This window comes from Triplophysa rosa, unplaced genomic scaffold (genome assembly GCF_024868665.1).
Source record: "Triplophysa rosa unplaced genomic scaffold, Trosa_1v2 scaffold121_ERROPOS1305309+, whole genome shotgun sequence".
NCBI lineage: Eukaryota > Metazoa > Chordata > Actinopteri > Cypriniformes > Nemacheilidae > Triplophysa > Triplophysa rosa.
In genome coordinates this window covers 123341-140982 of record NW_026634115.1, presented here as the reverse complement: position 1 = coordinate 140982, position 17642 = coordinate 123341, and the positions used below count along the sequence as shown (strand labels likewise).

Sequence of the window (17642 nt, the reverse complement as noted above, 5' to 3'; positions counted from 1 at the left end):
TCTCATCTAAAGGCCTTTGTGATGCCAAATGTTTTCATTGAAGGCCGTGTATGTGGCAGACTGCCTACATTTGACATTTTGCCATAAAACAAGAAGTTGTTATAATTTAGGCATACAATGTCTAATCTGCCTCAAACCTTACGGCCCGGTTTCACAGACAAGGCTTAAGGCTAGTCTCAGACTAAAAGGAATGTGTGACCTGTCTTAACTGAATATAACTTGCCCAGAAATATCTTAAAATATATCAGTGCCATTGTTTTGTCTCAAGATGCTCACCAGTAATGTATTCTTCTGAGGCATTTTCATAAAAGCGACATAAATATCTTAATTCAAATAAGGCATAGTCCTGGTTTAAGCTAAGCCGTGTCTGTGAAACCGGGCCTATATGTTTGATAAGAGTTCTGGTGCCTGTACCATGAATGTTGCTGTACAAACTGGAAAATAATTATGCCCAAATATTAACACAAAAATGTATTTCAGCGACAGAGTAATACTAATTCTGCTGTCTACGCAAGAGAGAAGTGTTTCAGAAACACTGCTGATTGAGTTAATGCGCAAGTTAAACGACTATATAGTACACACATTTACTGTAGTATAGTAAGGTAAATATTACAAAATGTAATATGATGTTTTATGTGTGCGTGTGCCCCCACAGTGGATGAAAATATCCTGCCTTATATTAGATATCATTTAGTTTACCTTTATTAACGAGGATGAAGCACATGATGAAGAGAAACTATCTGTGCGCTCTGACAGAGTTAAAGAGGGCAATGTACTGTAGGCTTCTATTCAATATGGCACATGTGTGAATGAGAGGATTATATTTTATGTTACTGGTGTCTCATTTCACAACATTTCACAACCTTCCCCTAGAAACTGAAGTGTCTACCTCCATAGGTTAACTCAACTCAACTCAACTTTATTTATATAGCGTTTTTACAATTTTCATTGTTACAAAGCAGCTGTACATGAGACATATTGACTATAAGCAAAATAATTAAGTTGTACCTGCAAAAACAAGAAAAGGTTGAAAACACAGAAGACAGACATACCCACATACAAAACACTCCACACACACAATATGCACACGTACTAACACACATAGACATAGAGACACACACACACGGATGCGCACGCACACACACGGATGCGCTCGAAACACAACGACTTTATTCTCAAAGTATAGTGAGTTTATTGTCGACATTTTATTTCGAGTTTATTTCTCGAAATTTAACGAGTTTTTTCTCGAAACACAACGACTTTATTCTCGAAATTGATTGAGTTTATTCTCAACATTTAATTTCGACTTTTTCCCCGAAAAACTGCGGGTTTAATTTCGCATTATAATGACTTTAATCTCAAAACGGTTTTATATATTTTTTATTGCTTGGCCCTAATACTCTTCCGTAAAAAAGTCTAAATTAAATGTTGAGAATAAACTCAATAAATTTCGAGAATAAAGTCGTTGTGTTTTGAGAAAAAATTCGTTAAATTTCCTGGAGGGGGTCGAACCCGGGTGCCTGGCATTCAATGTGTGAGGTGTAGCTCACTGAGCTAGTTCCTAGTCATGAGGCCGTGCTTCCAATAAACAGAGTAACAAAAAGGTAGACTCGGGGGTCTGAAAACTCAACATAAGAACACTTAACTTCATACTGCTCAACAACAGGAAACGAGGGGTAAACAGATCAAGACTGAACACAAAGGCAGAGAATAAATAGACTTATGAAGGGTCAAACACATGTGTAGACAATCCGGTGACGATGAGGTGTTGAATGAGGCAATGTTGACCTCTACAGGCCTGGAGTGACCAGAGTCCATAATGTGGGTGCCATCTACTATCTGAAGGCGCCTGGCAGGAGACTCAGGCAGAGCGACCCCTGCAGGCCAGGATGAACAAACAGTCCCAAAAGACTCCAAGTACATCTCGCTGCGACCTGCGGTGGACGTCCAACCCATCCCACATCCAAGTGTGATGTCATAAGACACTCCCATGTCCAATACTTCACAACAAGTGTTCCGCCTCAGAAACCCGGCTAAACGTACGCATGTGCAAAAAAGTCTCTCACTAAATCCTTGGTGTTTCGAGTCTGACGTCATCACCCAAACTTTTTTTTTCATCAATTTTAACAATCATAGGTAGTTTCGATGGTTAGAGTAAGGTTAGGGTTAGGGTAAAGGTTTCGTGTTTCAGGTAACACAAACAATTATGTCTATTATCGCCACCTACTGTTGGCGTCTTACTGCTTCAATGTTAATGAGAATGTGACATATTTTGACATGGGCGTGGCTTATGACATCACACTTGGATGTGGGACGGGTTGGACATCCACCGCAGCCGCAGCGAGAAGAACAGACACGTTATAGAATGGACTATAAATAAATTTAATTTCATGTGAGTGTAAGGGAAAGCCAGCAAATGTTATCTCTAAAATCAGACTTTACGTATATAGTAACCATTATTTGATTTTATATTTGTAATATATATTTTTATATTAATATTTTTATTTTATTTAACATTATTAAAAATAACTAGCCATTGTAACACGCACTGTGAGTTAGTTGCATCACTTATATGTAAATTTGCTCGCCACTGATTGGTTCACTTTTGGTGTGAGATCTCTAATGTAGATCATAACCTGCTCTGGAGCAGGTTAGCCATGCAGCGCAAGTTACCATGGCGATGAACACCGATTAAAGCTGAGTTACTTTCATGGTACCTAAAACCCAGGGTTGGCGCAAACTAATCCTAAACTTACTTGGCTAGCCACCTAAACCGCCTTCATGGTACAGGCCCCTGGTCTAAAGACCATGCAGAGGTGGGTAGAGTAGCCAAAATCTTTTCTCAAGTAAAAGTACAAGTATCTAGAGAAATTGTTACTCAAGTAAAAGTAAAAGTCACTATTTTAAAATTTACTTGAGTAAAAGTAAAAAAGTATGCAATGAAAAAACTACTCAAGTAGCTAGTTACTTAGTTACTTTGTATCTGATTATATAGGCCTACTACATAAAATTAATATTAACGCGAATATTTTAATATTACATTTTAATCCATATTTTTAATTATCATAAGCAGATATCTTTGCAATATACTAGAGAGACTAAAGAATAGACACAGAAGAGACGAGCATTTCTGTAAATTTCATCTAGTCCTGATGTCAATGTAGTTTACACAACTTATTTAGAATAATAGACCATGTCAAACTAAAGCATGAACTAAACTCAGAGCATTTCCTAAGATGATCTAGAACATCTGCAGTGCTCTCTTAAATGAAATACACATTTTTGAACAAAGCTCATGTTTTCTCGTGTTGTGTCACGTGTGTGTTGTGAAACGCTCTTACTTGTAAACAAACAGTAAACAGTGAACCACACGCCCATCAACAAGTTTTCTTCCTTCTGTTCTTCAAATGTATATTTCTGCAAGCCCACGTCTCTGTGTCTGACAGGTAACGCGCATGTTGCTGTGTCTGACGAACAGGTCGCGCGGGTGCGCGCATATGGCGGGCATTTATCATTGCTGGCAAACAATATGACACATTTGCAGTTTTGATTGTATAGATATAGATTAATATCCACTTCATCCAACGCTCTTTGTGTTCTGCGTGTTCTTAAGTTTCGCGCTACGAGGAGTGAGTAATCCTGCTTCAGATGATTCAGATCGTGCTGCGAACTGAACAAATCATTTGAACTGATTCATTAGCCTATTCAAATGGTTTTGCCCATTGTTCAATTAATGCTTTCAAAAGAATCGACTCAAAAGAATCGATCACTCGGGAATGCCCGTAAAAAGAGACGACAACCTTGAAATAAACAATGCGTTTTAAAAAGCATATTTTAAAATGAAGGAATGAAGGAACGTCACGCAATGTAAGTTATGTAACGAAGTAAAAGTACAGATTTTCTATTAGAAATTTACTCAAGTAAGAGTAAAAGTACACACTTTTAATTTTACTTAAAAAGTACATATTGTCCAAAATGTTACTCAAGTAAATGTAACGAAGTAAATGTAGCGCGTTACTACCCACCTCTGTGACCATGCTAATATTCTTTTATAGTCATAGACATATAAATGACTGACAAAGTTCTCCTATATTTACCTGTGTAAATGCATGTTGCCCACAGTTAACTGTTTTCCTAGTCACCAGGTGGCGGTGGCACCGGTCTTTTTACATTATTTTGTCATGTTGCCACTGTATTTTCACTGTGATGGTTGTTTATTTATAGTATGCTAGCTTCTGTCACTTGCATATGATGATTTCATTAATAAACTTATTCACGTTCTTGCAGGCAAGTGTTTACGGAAAAGTTATTGATAATCATAATGGGACATACACTGTTGATCTTCTGTTACCCTGGGAAGGACAAGCACAAGTGTCTATACGTCTGATGCACTCCAGTGAAGTTGTGCAGTTTTTTAAAAAGTACTGGGAGACTTCATTCCCACGCAGCCACTATTATGGATACTTTGAATGACCAGGACCCAAAGGAGTCAGGATTAGTGAAAAAGTAGAATGTAATCTTAAATGGATTTATGACGGAAGTTGGAGTAAAGGCAACTGCTGCTGTGAGTATAAGGATGTGAAAACAGAGACGGTGTGGCAGTGTGAGAGACCAAAGCAACTGTATTGTGACAACTGGGTGTATCATGAAAGAGGACCATTTCAAAGTCCATTAACTCCCTTGGAAAAGCAACTTATCACAAGGTAAAAGAGAAACCTGGGGTAAATATAAGATATGTTTTTAAAAAAAATTTACATTTAGGCATGTGACATGTTTTTTCCAAATTAACTTACAGTGCATACAAGATATACAGTATACAAAAAATTACAAGTACATGTGTTTGTTGGGAATAAAACCCTTTTCACTGTTGTACAAAATGATATTACAATCAGTGTTGGGCACGTTACTTTTAAAAAGTAATTAGTTATAGTTACTGAGTTACATCATTATAAAAGTAACTAATTACCGGGGAATGTAACTATTGCATTACCTTTTAAAACTGTTCAAATATGTCAAATAACTTGGATGACCCCAATATTAAATATATTAAATAAATGTGTGACGAGGGAGGCGTGATGAGAGCCGTGGGAGGAGGAAGCGAGGCCGGTGATGTGATTGATAATGAGCGTCAGCTGGGCGCCACACTGGCCTCGTATCTCCCACGGAGGAGATCGGAAGCATAAAAGGCTGAGCGACAGGAGTAGACGGCGAGAGAGGACCGGGCCCGGACATTGGTTAAGTTTTGTTTATGTTCGTGTTGCCGGCAGTTGTCCGTGAAGGGCTGCCGTCTTGTTACTTTTGTATTTTTGTGTATTTATTTTAAAATGTTTTGAATGTTCGCCGGTTCCTGCCTCCTTCCTTCCGTTTTATTGAACCTTGTTACAAAATGAAATAGAAACTAAATCAAATATATTATATGTACTGTACACTAATCCAAACTATTTTAATGTTGCTGTGGGTCAATGTGAGAGACAACTATTAAATTCAATATTTTATATATCAATAGTAAATATTATCATTACTATACTGGAACAATAAAACACAATAGAATAGTTCAGAACTTTTACTATTTATTGCACACACCACAACTGGTCTACAAATAAGTCTAAAAAGAAAATATGCTTCTAAAGACATCAACTTCACAACTGCTAGACATACTGCACTACTTATTTTTTGTGGTTTCTTACAAAAGTAAACAGTTTAATAACAAGAAGTGCTCTTAATGTTTTGACTGCTTTCCAGTAGCCTATGATAGCGGAATGTTAGTTTGTGCATACTTTAGATTGCATTTTAGGAGACAGAATATTTAATTACTCGCAGTTATTGTTTGACAGCGGAGCGTGAGGATAGTTTCACTTTCGCTTTGGAAATGTTATAGTTTTGTTACCCGCAGCAGCATCTCTGCCTCATTCCATCCATTTACAGTTGTGCTCAAAAGTTTACACACCCCTTGCAGAATCTGGAAAAAGCTGAATCTTTTGGAAAAATAAGAGGATTTTTGAAAATTAAGGTTTATTTTAAATGTAGTCCTGCCCTGAGCAAGTTATTACGCTAAAGAAATGTTAACATAAAGTTCACACTAAAGAATAATAACAGAATTTCTAAAAATAGCCCAGGGCAAAAGTTTTCACACCCCTGATTCTTAATACTGTATGATGTTACCTAAACAATCAATGACAGTTTTTATGTTTAGTCATAGTTGTTTAAGGGTTTCTTGTTTGTCACGAGTCATTAGACTGTCCACTGATCTTCAAAACAATCACCCAGGTCCTCCACAATCTTTCCTTTTTCAGCATTTCTGGATATTTTACTTATGTCCAGCAGTAACTGTATGATGTTGAGATTCCTCTTTTTACATTGATGACAATCAAGAGACTCATACACAACTATTACAATAGATAGAAACATCCAGTGCTGCCCACAAAGTTAACACGATTCATTTAAAGTCAGTTGGGTGTAAACCTCTGAAAATGGTTTTGGTGTAAAAAATATATATTTAATTTCCTGAAAAACATTTATGTATTTTTAAATCTTCTGAAGGACATGTATAAATAAAACAATAACAATTTACACCAAAACCATTTTCAGAGGTTTACACCCACCTGACTTTAATAACCCACCTGATGTAAATTTTACAGTCAGCCTGTATGTCTACAATAGGCCTACTGTATTTAAAAAAATTCTAATATGTGGCAAATGCATGTATGTAATGACACTTATTGTTTTACTTTATGTATTTATTTTTATATTTCAAAAGTCAACTGTGGCACTAGTTTTAAAATAAGTTTTGGTACTTTACAATAACACAAACTCAATAGTCAACTGTAATAAATGCAGCCTTTTAAATGAATTATAAACTTGCAGATTTTGATAATGTACACATATACTGGTTTAATGTTTAATGTAAAGAAAACACATTTGGACAATATCTGCGTATCGCAGTTCGTGCGATGTCATGACGTCATCAGCAGTGGACGTGGACATTTCGCGCGCTGCACATGCGCATTGCGACTACCGAAGGTGGACCGAGTGGGAATGTGAAGTGGTGAGTAATATATAACCCAGTACCTCTGTTAAAACGTGAACGAGTAATATTTTTATTTTGTCACGTTGCAAATGTAGTGAAATGTTTAGACGCCACTCCCCCATAATTAGTGCGTGTCGTGTAGAAGGCGTATATAAGTGGTTGCTAAGGGCAAGGGAATGTTGAACTGCAAGGGGTTAGGCAAACATCCCCAGGGAAAGATGATATCTGTTATGAAATGATAAAACACCTTTCAGATGTGTCCCTGAGTGTTATTGTACAGGTTTTCAATAAGGTATGGGAACTAGGTAAACTTCCCTCTTCATGGAAGCATGGAGTGATCATTCCTATCGCTAAGCTCGGTAAAAATCATTCTTTAGCCACTAGCTATAGGCCAATTGCATTAAAATTAAATCAAACTTGTGTAAATTAATGGAAAGAATGGTGGTAGCCAGGTTAAATTATACAATAGAAAAGGAGAGTATTCTTTGCCCTCATCAAAGCGGTTTCAGAAAAGGACGAAATACTATGGACTAAGTTATATGTTTACAATCAGATTTCAGAAAGGCAATGGTGAATAAAAACGTACTAATTGGAGTGTTCTTTGATGTGGAGAAGGCTTATGACATGCTATGGAGAGCGGGGCTTCTAATTAAGTTAGATAGGATGGGCATTAAGGGGAAAATGTAGAATTGGATAATGGATTTTTTACTCAATAGGACTATTCAAGTGAGGGTTGGGACAAGTTAGCATGTGGAGCAGTTAGAACGTCTCCAATTTCAGCCTTGCAGGTTGAAATGGCAGAAATGCCTTTAGAAACGAATCTGAAAATGGCATACTGGTGCTCTTTAAGGGGACACAGATTTTCATCCCGTTAAGGATGTGTTAAGAGAATGTTGGGAGCGTGAGTATACTAGTTTTAATAGTTTTGGGTGGAATGGTGATAAAGATGCAAAGGATATAGGTATAGATGGTATTGTCATGAGAAATACGGTAGTCACGTCAATAATACCCTCTGGGTTGTACAGAATGCCTTGTGTGGATCTCCAAGTGAACTGCATAAAGAACAGGTGATAAGAACAGGTGTTTACCTTTGGAAGTAGCAGTGAACAATTATTTGAACCAGAAGTATAATGATAGTGTCCAGATATATACAGATGGGTCCAAAAATCCAGATTCAATAAATACAGCAGCAGCTATATATGTACCTCATATGGGTCATAACATTGTTAAAAGGCATGATGTTTCAGTATTTACAACAGAACTAGTGGCCATATTAATGGCAATGATATGGGTGGAAGAATCAAATATCAAAAATGTAGTCATAGGCCCTGATTCTTTTTAAGCATTGTGCAGTTTAAAAAGTGGTAAATCAGATGCTAGGCAAGACATCCTATATGACATATTACAGATCCTACACAGAATTAATCCGCTAGATACATATATTACATTTATATGGGTACCAGCTCACGTAGGAGTGGAAGGGAACGAGTCGGCGGATAAAATGGCAAGGGAGTGATATTAAGTTGATATTAAGATATCGTTAAGCAAAGCTGAAGCAAAGTGTACAATAAAGAAAGCTGTTTTAAGCATATGGCAAGAGAAATGTAATAAGGAGTTAAAAGGAAGACACCTTTTTAGTATCCAAGATAAGTTATAGAGTGAAAGGAGTAAATATGGAACCAGAAGAGATGACACTATTATATCTAGGCTACGTATTGGGCACACCAGATTAAACCAATATTTGCACATGATAGGGAAAAGTGAGACAAGCAGGTGTGAGCACTGCGGGGTGACAGAAACAGTGGAGCATGTGTTAGTCCATTGTGAGGCATATAGTAGTGAGAGTGTATTGCGATTGACAAGATATCCACGTCTCATGGTCCTTGTGTCACCATAGAAATACAAACCTGTGTGTCCTTTATTTATATTTTCCCAGGTAGTTATACTGGGTGGCGTAGTTGACAGTCCCCTTTTCCTAAGTCTCCTCTTCCCTTGACTCTCTCCACCCTCCTCCTCGCCACATTTGGCATACCTAGCCACACAAAACTAGATTGTCCGTCTAATTTGGTTTCTCCGCTGAAGTTATTATTAGGTGAGTCTAGCACATAATTTGATGTAGTTAGTGCGTGTTAGTTCGATGAACATGCTGGAACGAGTTTTCTTTGTGTTTTTGTTTTGTTTTAAGTTCACTTGTAAGCGTGCATGGTGTTCATATTTGTACTTGAGCATGTTAGAAAGTTGCCATTCACATGCAGGTTTGTGTCATCCTTTTTAACATGTTTAAGTTACCTGTCAGTTCTGTAATAACGAGAGAAGTACACTCACGAGTTTTGTGCAGCATTTGAAACTGCATATAAATGTGTCTAATTCGCAATTTCAATGTGTGCCTGACTTTGTCAGGTTTTCTTTGTTTTATTTAAGTCCCACATATAACATTACAGATGTCACAGGTCTGAGTAGGACTCTCCTCTTAGGCACAGATATGTGACCCTGGACAACAAAACCAGTCTTATGGGTCAATTTTTCGAAATTGAGATTTTTACATCATCTGAAATCTGAATAATTAGGCTCTCTATGGATGTATGGGTTGTTAGGATAGGACAATATCTGGCGGAGATACAACCTTTTAAAACTCTGGAATCTGAGGGTGCAAAAAATAAAAAAATTGAGAAAATTGCCTTTGAAGTTGTTAATCAGAGGCACTGTAGCAGGCCATCCACTCACAAAAGTAACATTTTTATATATTTACGGTTTGAAATTTACAAAATATCCTCATGGAACATTAGGATACTTAATATCCTAATGATTTTTGGCATAAAAGAAAAATCTATCATTTTGACCCATACAATGTTTTTTGGGCTTTTACTAAAAATGTTCCCGTGCTACTTAAGACTGGTTTTGTGATCCAGGGTCACATATGTGATAAAACATTGAAATGCTATATGTAAAGTTCAATGTGGGACCCTAACACAGTTTCTGTTTCATTTGAAGAGCCATATTCAATCAGGACTGGCGATCCAGTGCCCTTTTGGTCACAACAGGTCATTTAAGGTAAGATCTACATTCGCATCACAAGTGTCACGGACACACAAAACGTGCTCCGTAGACCATTTGAAAGAGCCTGCTATGGCCATGGAAACTGATGTTGTGTCTGAAAGTGAAAGGTCAGAGGTTGCTGAGCAACATTTTTTTAAGAAACTCTTTTTAAGAATTTTTTTTTTAAAGAATTTTTTATTGAGGAAGAACAGAGTAGTATATTACAAACACAGCATGTTACTAATGCTCCTCGTGTCTTTTTAAAAAATTTAACCTTCTATCTTTTTTCTAGAAAACCCAACAAACAATGAGGTGCGTGCCGTTCTGTCAGGGAAATTCTCTGGTTCTGTTTGTCATGCACCTCTTAATGGCCCATTTTAAAGAAAAAAAGTCCCTTCTAATTGAAGCTGATGTAAGTAATATTTATTTTTTATGTCCTATATATATATATATATATACAGTATATATATATATAAATATATCATTTTTAATGCAAATTTTTTATTTGGTTACTTATTTTACGTAACTGCAACTGCAGCCGACATGGAAAGAGGTGAATTACCGGATTCACCCACACTGATCATCCAAGGTAATTTGATTTGCGTCCGTGTAAACATTATACAAACTATTCTTTGCTTTCTACAGTAATCACCAGTATCTCATATTTTGTAGAATTATAATTTTTAGTTTACATGAGGTACCCACCCTTCAAGAAAGGGTTTATCTTAGTAAGTAAAAGGATCTGCCAGTGGGGCAAGTAAAATAATCCCAAAAGAAGATTATTTTACTTATCCCACTGGCAAATAATTTTACTTGTTTTGAGCAAATGGATTTAATTTAGATTTTCCCCCTTGAAACAAGACTAAATGATATCTTGTGTCATTTTACTTATCTAGTTAATGCATCTTCATTTGAAAGTGAAAGTGACCTATTTGTCAGATATGGTGACCCATGCTCGAAATGTGACCTCTGCATTTAACCCATCCAGAGAGTAGTGAACACACGCACAGCAAGTGGTGAACACACGTACACCCGGAGCAGTGGGCAGCTATCACTGCAGTACTCGGTCAGCAAGTAGGGGTAGGTGCCTTGCTCAAGGGCACCCCAGTCGTTACCCGCCGGCCCTGAGAATCCAACCGGCAACCTTCTGGTCACAAGTCCAACTCTCTAACCATTAGGCCACGACTGCCCCTCATTTAAGAATTTTTATATATTTTGACTAGAAAAAAGAATTACAAGGTAAAATAAGTTCTTTTTTGCAGGCCATGAACCATACTTTTACAACAAAAGTTTACTCTTTCATAATTTTTCTAAGTGAATTGATGACGCCAAGCAAATGGATGATGTCAGTTCAAAGGGAAGTTATCCTGGGACCATGTTCAGGGGAATTTGTTGAGGGTCTGGCAGCATTGTTTGTGACACATTACAACTTAAACCTCGCTTATCTGTATGAAGCTGCATGCACGCTCAAATTTATTCAAAGGTAAGTCAGAGCATGAACTCTTAACCAATGTTTATTGTTTACTTGCAAATGTTCTTGACCTCTAGGTTTTCCAGTTAGAATGCTTTATCAGGATTAGATATGTAGAGCTGGAGCAACACACGTTGCCACGTTGATTATGCACTGTTTATCCATAAATCCCTGTCATGTTTCACACCAAACTCTAAAGCAGATGCTAATAACTAATATGACTGTGCTGCTACAAGCCTGCAAATTTCAGGACTTAAAACTGCATTTTTGATAAACCCAGTCTGTATAAAAGTAACTGCACTGGACAACTACTTGTCTTTTTATTTTTGGGTGACTCTTTAAAATGACACTTCTTTGTCTGGCAAATGTTGTATTTTGTTGTATTATTATATGCTGCTTTTTTGGTAACTAGATGATCTGGTTGTTTTTCGCAGAGGAATTGTGGGCATCAATCCCGAAACTGGATCTAAAGTTGCTGCTGGAAAGCGAGTAAAAAAATGCATTAACTGAACCCACATGCACACTGCTACTGAAACTAATGGACTTTGAATGTCTTGCAAATTAAATGAAGAATTCAAATGGAATTGAAATAAGAGACTCTGGCCAGATTTTCAAGTTTGTGGTTCATGTCCAGGTTAATGTACATGCAACATCTTGCCTTTTTATAAATAATCAATTTAAAGGTAGGCACAATTCAGACCATTTCTCATGTTTAAAGCCATATTTTGCAAACTGAAATTTTCCTTGTATTTCTATGGCTAAAGCCTTTTATTTGTTGTGTAATCTTCACTGTTGTGAAAGGAAGCATTCTTGTATTTTTAAGGCTAAAGCCTTTCATTTATTTTGCAATCTCATTTTCTTTTATTTTTTACTTAGTTTTGGAAACTAGTGCTTAATGTTCATGTTTATTGTACAATAAATGCATTTGGCTACATCTATGAAATCCTGTTTTATTGTTCACGTTACATTAAATTAACACACCTAAACACTACTGAAGTGTACAGCAAAAGTAGGTTACATAAATGTACTAGCAGTGAAAAATCTTAATTGTAGTTAATTTAGTGAATTTAATTTCACAGCAAATGCTATGATTCACTACAAGTATAGCAGTCCATATAAATTCACAGTTGCCCTTGTACACTTTAACTGTAATTTTACAGTGACAGCTGTAAAAAATTACATATTGCTACATGTGTGTATATATACAGAAATATGCTGTATTTTTACAGTGAAACTGTAGTTAGTGATTTACAGTACTCTTGTAAAAAATTACAGTCTTAGTGGCAACCAAAGTTGAAGTTATCGCTCTGACTATTAGGCATTGATTGGTGTAACTTTACTCAGTCTGTGCGACTGTGGCTGTGTCTTGTTTCGTAAGGCTGCGTCCTTGTGTCCTCCAGAGGTATCATCCTCTAAAGGATGCAGTATATGGAGGATTCTCAACTTAGAATTAAATGAGATGTCCTTCATAGGACATAGTGGCAGAAAAGGAAAGAGGAAGTACCACGTTGCTATGACAACACGTTGCACTCGCACACCTGTCAAATTAATTAAAATGATTTCTACATGATTTAAGAGGTAAAAAGTTGGTAACTTTCTACCCTAAACAATGCCAAAAGAGTTAAACAAATATAAATTGCCTTACTGTTTCAAAACATTTAAAAATCACTAAACACTTGTAAACCTATTTACTACATATGCCTGCTAAGATTCAAAAAACGTGACACAATTTGTAAATTGTTAACTGTCATGGTCCTGCCTTCTTGTTCAGGATTTTCTAGTCTTGCGGCAGGATCGTGACAGATCCCTTATGTTTAGTGTGAGAAAGCCATGGGGTGTTAATCTTTTGACATTCCATGTGTTTTCTCGTGTCGTCATTGGCCCCGCCCCTCTCGTTTCCTGTATTGCTTCCCTGCTGTGTCTTATGTTCCTCACCTGCCCCTTGTTATCTTCCTTTGTTTGTCTCCCTTTAAAATGCCCTCATGTTTCATTGTCCTGTGCTCGTTCGTTGTGCTTATGTGCTTGTGTTCCCGTGTAGTTGTACCTGTACCTTTGTGCTCCCTGTGTCTTGTATTATCTTGTCTTGAGTCCTTGACGTTGTGTCATGTTTAGTTTTTGTTATTTTTTAGTCCTGCTGTTTTTGCCCCACGTGGGAAGTTTTGGTTGACCTTTTTGATATATTTTAGTTGCCTTGTCTGTTCCCCATGGTGGGTGTTTTTGTTTTTTGGGAACAAATAAAGTATATTTGTTAACCCCTTCACCGCCGCTGCCTGCACTTGGGTTCTTCCTGTGAATCCCTGACAGTTAACATTTAAACACCACATATTTGATTGAATGTGCAGCTGTTGCAGTTTAGTCAAATAACAGACGTTGGCCGATGCAAAAAATTGTGGGTAATCTCTAGCAACGAAGGATACAACTCATGTATCCTCTGTATTCCTGTCAAAGAAGTTCGCATTTGAAGGGTGCCTCTGGAGAGTCCTACCTGATTTTATGAAACGAGACAGCCTCGATGACGAGCAGCCTTCGAATGAGACACAGCCTGTGTTTGTGTGTGAAAACCCACCCACTCTGCCTCTGGTTGGCAAAAGATGAAAATTGACCTTACCTAAGCCAATCATCATCATTTATGCGGTTGTCTCCCACCCCATTCACACACACACACCAATCAAAATCAGTTATGTGTCCCACCCCCCAACACACACTGCAGAGAAAAAAAAACTTTGCAGGTCCTTTGGATGAGAGAGAGCCTACTCGGATAAAAACTGCTTCAGTGAGCTCAATTATAGAAACGCTGCATACGGTAACGACATTGTAACGGGGAAACAGTAATTTGTTTGTTTACTCGTTACTGAAAAAAACTAACGCCGTTTATTTATAACGCCGTTATTCCCATCACTAAGGCTACAATCATTTATAATCATTATCATGGCAAGAAGCAAAGTTTAAAACTGCTGTGATGCTACATTTCATTAAAGCAGAACCAAACACCAAGTCACAACTTGGCTGTGTAAAGACGCCTTTGTTAACTTTACAGTGCAATTTGAACATTTCAATTGTATTTCATAATTTATAACTTTTAATATATTTAACATTCTTCACTACAGAAAATTTACAAATGTTGGTATTCCTGGAGACACACGCATCATAAATGTTCTTTCCAGCTCTGCAAGTATTGGTATGTTCAGATAGGACAAACGACACATATTTAAATGCACATTGTTATTACACACCTTAAAAGTAAATAATACTTTCTTTGCTTTAGGTACAACAGGGAAATGCAGATCAGGTCTGACCACACCAGTTCCTGCAGGATTCTATTTTCAAGATGTCTGGAAGTCTTTTGTATGTAATACTAGAAGGTTTAGTTTTACACAAATGGCAGATTGTCTTGCAAACAAGATTATGTACATGATGGGAGACTCTACCACAAGACAGTGGTTTGAGTTTTTTGAAAGAAGTGTGCCAAGTAAGTCATTAAATAGGTAATTTTTAATTTATTTATTAGTTTAAGGTGTTTACTGTAACTGATCACAGAAAGGTAGTTGGTTCAAACTCAAGAATTGTGATTCAAGCACTCTAACCCTTGTTCTTAAAGGTGCCATAGAATGGAAACTGTATTTACCTAGATGGCAAAGATGAATAATAAGAGGTCTGTACATGGAAATGACATATCTTGAGCCTCAAACACTATTGTTTCCTCCTTCTTGTGTAAAACGTGTGCATGCAAAAGACCATTGAAAAAGAGGCCAATCCCAACATTACACAGACTGTGATATTACAGTCGGGATGTACGCCCCCAACGTTGCATATACCCGCCCATGTTCTAGGCCAGCCAGACGTGCACAGCCGAATCATCGGCAGTTCTACAGGTAGCAGGGCTCTCAAGTTTTGAACTGAGTTCAGAGTGAGATTTTGACGGCGGCGGGGGTTTGGGTGGGGACGGGGGTCTGATCTGAAAAATGTGACACATAAATTCGTACAAATAAAAAATATTTATTTAATTCAGCATTTCTTAGTGCAGGTGTGAGTGTGAGAGAGAGATAATAGTGTTGTTTATTGTAGGTGTTGGTAGCAGGTTTTGAGGCCTTCAGCACGGGTTGGGGGCTCCCATTTGAAACACGGGGGCTCTAATTTGAAACACAGTGGTTCCAGGCCAGCCATTTTCACTGTCATGATGGATGACAGAGTTCCATCTAGTGCCAAGCGATTCCTGGTTTTGTTTAGTGAAAAGAGAATTTGTACGTCATGTGAAAGTTAAAACCAAAAGCAGCTACCTGGACAGACCAATAACCAAAATCTGTCTTTTATTGGAAGCAGAAGATGAATAATTATGGATTGAAGTTTGATGGACATTTTGCTTTAACATAAACTTTGATCTATGGATTTGACGAAAAATAACTGTTATGAACATTGAATACGTGATTATGAACATTTATCTCTTGGACTAATGTGATGAGACTTTTTCTCCTTTATGTTGGAAAATGAACATAGTGAATTTCATGTCTTCATGTACAAGTATCTGTACTTGTAATTATTATTAATTTTGATAATAATTAGGGGCTGGTAAATGTAGTGGACATGAAATGGTTAATCTGTCACATGATTTGGGAGTGGTCATGTGGGTATTGGTTATTAGGCACCTGCTCACCTGTTGAGGGCAGGAGGGGGTGAATGGGGAGTAAGTGTACTCTTTGTTGATCAGCAATTCTTGCAACGTGTTTGTGGAGTAATAAACGGAGTACCGGAAAACTTTCCACTTTAACATATGGATGATGTCATTTTTTGATGCGTCACAAGTACAGCACTCCCAGTTTAGCCTCTCAGCGGCTTTTTGAATAGCATGGCGCCGCTACATTGTCGTGTCGATCGAGCCCGTGAATCACAGAATGTGTCTTTGGAATCAGAATGTTACGGAGCCCGTCTGGTCACCCCTCGGAGAAAAGAAAACAAGACCCGCAAATCCGTGGCCACAGTTTTGTAATTCGTTCCCTCAGTTTAAAAATCCGTGCTCTCGGATTAATAAACTGTACCCACAGTTTACAAAACCGTGCTCTCGGATTAATAAACTGTACCCACGAGTTTCCAATCCGTGCTCTCGGTTTTGTAAACCGTCCCCTCAGTTTTTGAAATCTGTACCCACGAATTCATAATCTGTGCCCACGCTTTCGCAATCCGTTCGCACAGTTTTGCAAACTGTAGCCTACTCGCGGAATTGAAGCCTCTGTCTGTCAACAGAACAAGCTCCTACAGCAACATTAACGAATATTGTATACTGTTTTATTTTAGATTATATTATAAAGTGTCTTAATGTGTTTACACACGAGCGCGTGGCGCATAAAGCATGCGTTCATTGTCGCGTTTCACTGGCATGAAGTTGGTTTGACATTAAACTTTCGATATTCGTGAATTTAGGGACCGTCTCTAAAGTTACATTCACATTAAAATATTTTTTTCCAACTTCAAAAGCATTTAAAAGGAAAGATTTATAGCCACAAAACTAGCTGTACAGTGTTCATGTGTGTGTCAGCTATTATGCACAACTTTTAGATTATTGAGTATTAAAATAAACCATCAAATAATATGCACATATTCCTATACGTATATTGATCTTTAAATAATGGTATATTTGTGTATGAGACCATTATACACATAGGAATGTTTGCATGTGATTTGACGGTTTATTTTAATACATATCAATAATCTAAAAGGTGTGCATTCTATCTCACACACACATGAACACTTTACAGTTAGTCAGGGAAGTCATTCCCTTTAAATGCTATTGAGTTTTAAAATGTGTATATTTATGTATGAGCCCATACAGCAGTGAAACACATAAGAATATCTGCATTTGATTTAACTGTTTATTATAATAAATATAAATAATCTAAAAGGTGTGCATTATAGCTGACACACACATGAACACTGTACAGTTAGTCTTGTGGGTATAAGTCATTACCTTTAAATGCCATTAAAGTTGGAAAAAGGTATTTTAATGTGTACTTTAGAGATGGTCCCTAAATTCACGAAAGTTTAATGTCAAACCAACTTTATGCCAGTGAAACGCGGCAATGAACGCATGCTTTATATGTGCCACGCGCTCGTGTG

The 17642-nt window shown here is 37.3% G+C and overlaps 1 long non-coding RNA gene and 1 pseudogene across 1 annotated transcript; both read left to right on the top strand.

Annotated features, from left to right (window-relative positions):
• Window positions 1–17642, top strand: part of LOC130549467 (NXPE family member 3-like) — a 53628-nt pseudogene that overhangs the window by 26782 nt on the left and 9204 nt on the right.
• LOC130549468 (uncharacterized) lies at window positions 6989–12832 on the top strand. Its single transcript, XR_008962203.1, has 6 exons — window positions 6989–7045; window positions 10019–10078; window positions 10356–10475; window positions 10602–10652; window positions 11052–11546; window positions 11969–12832. It is a non-coding gene; the product is annotated as an uncharacterized LOC130549468 (long non-coding RNA).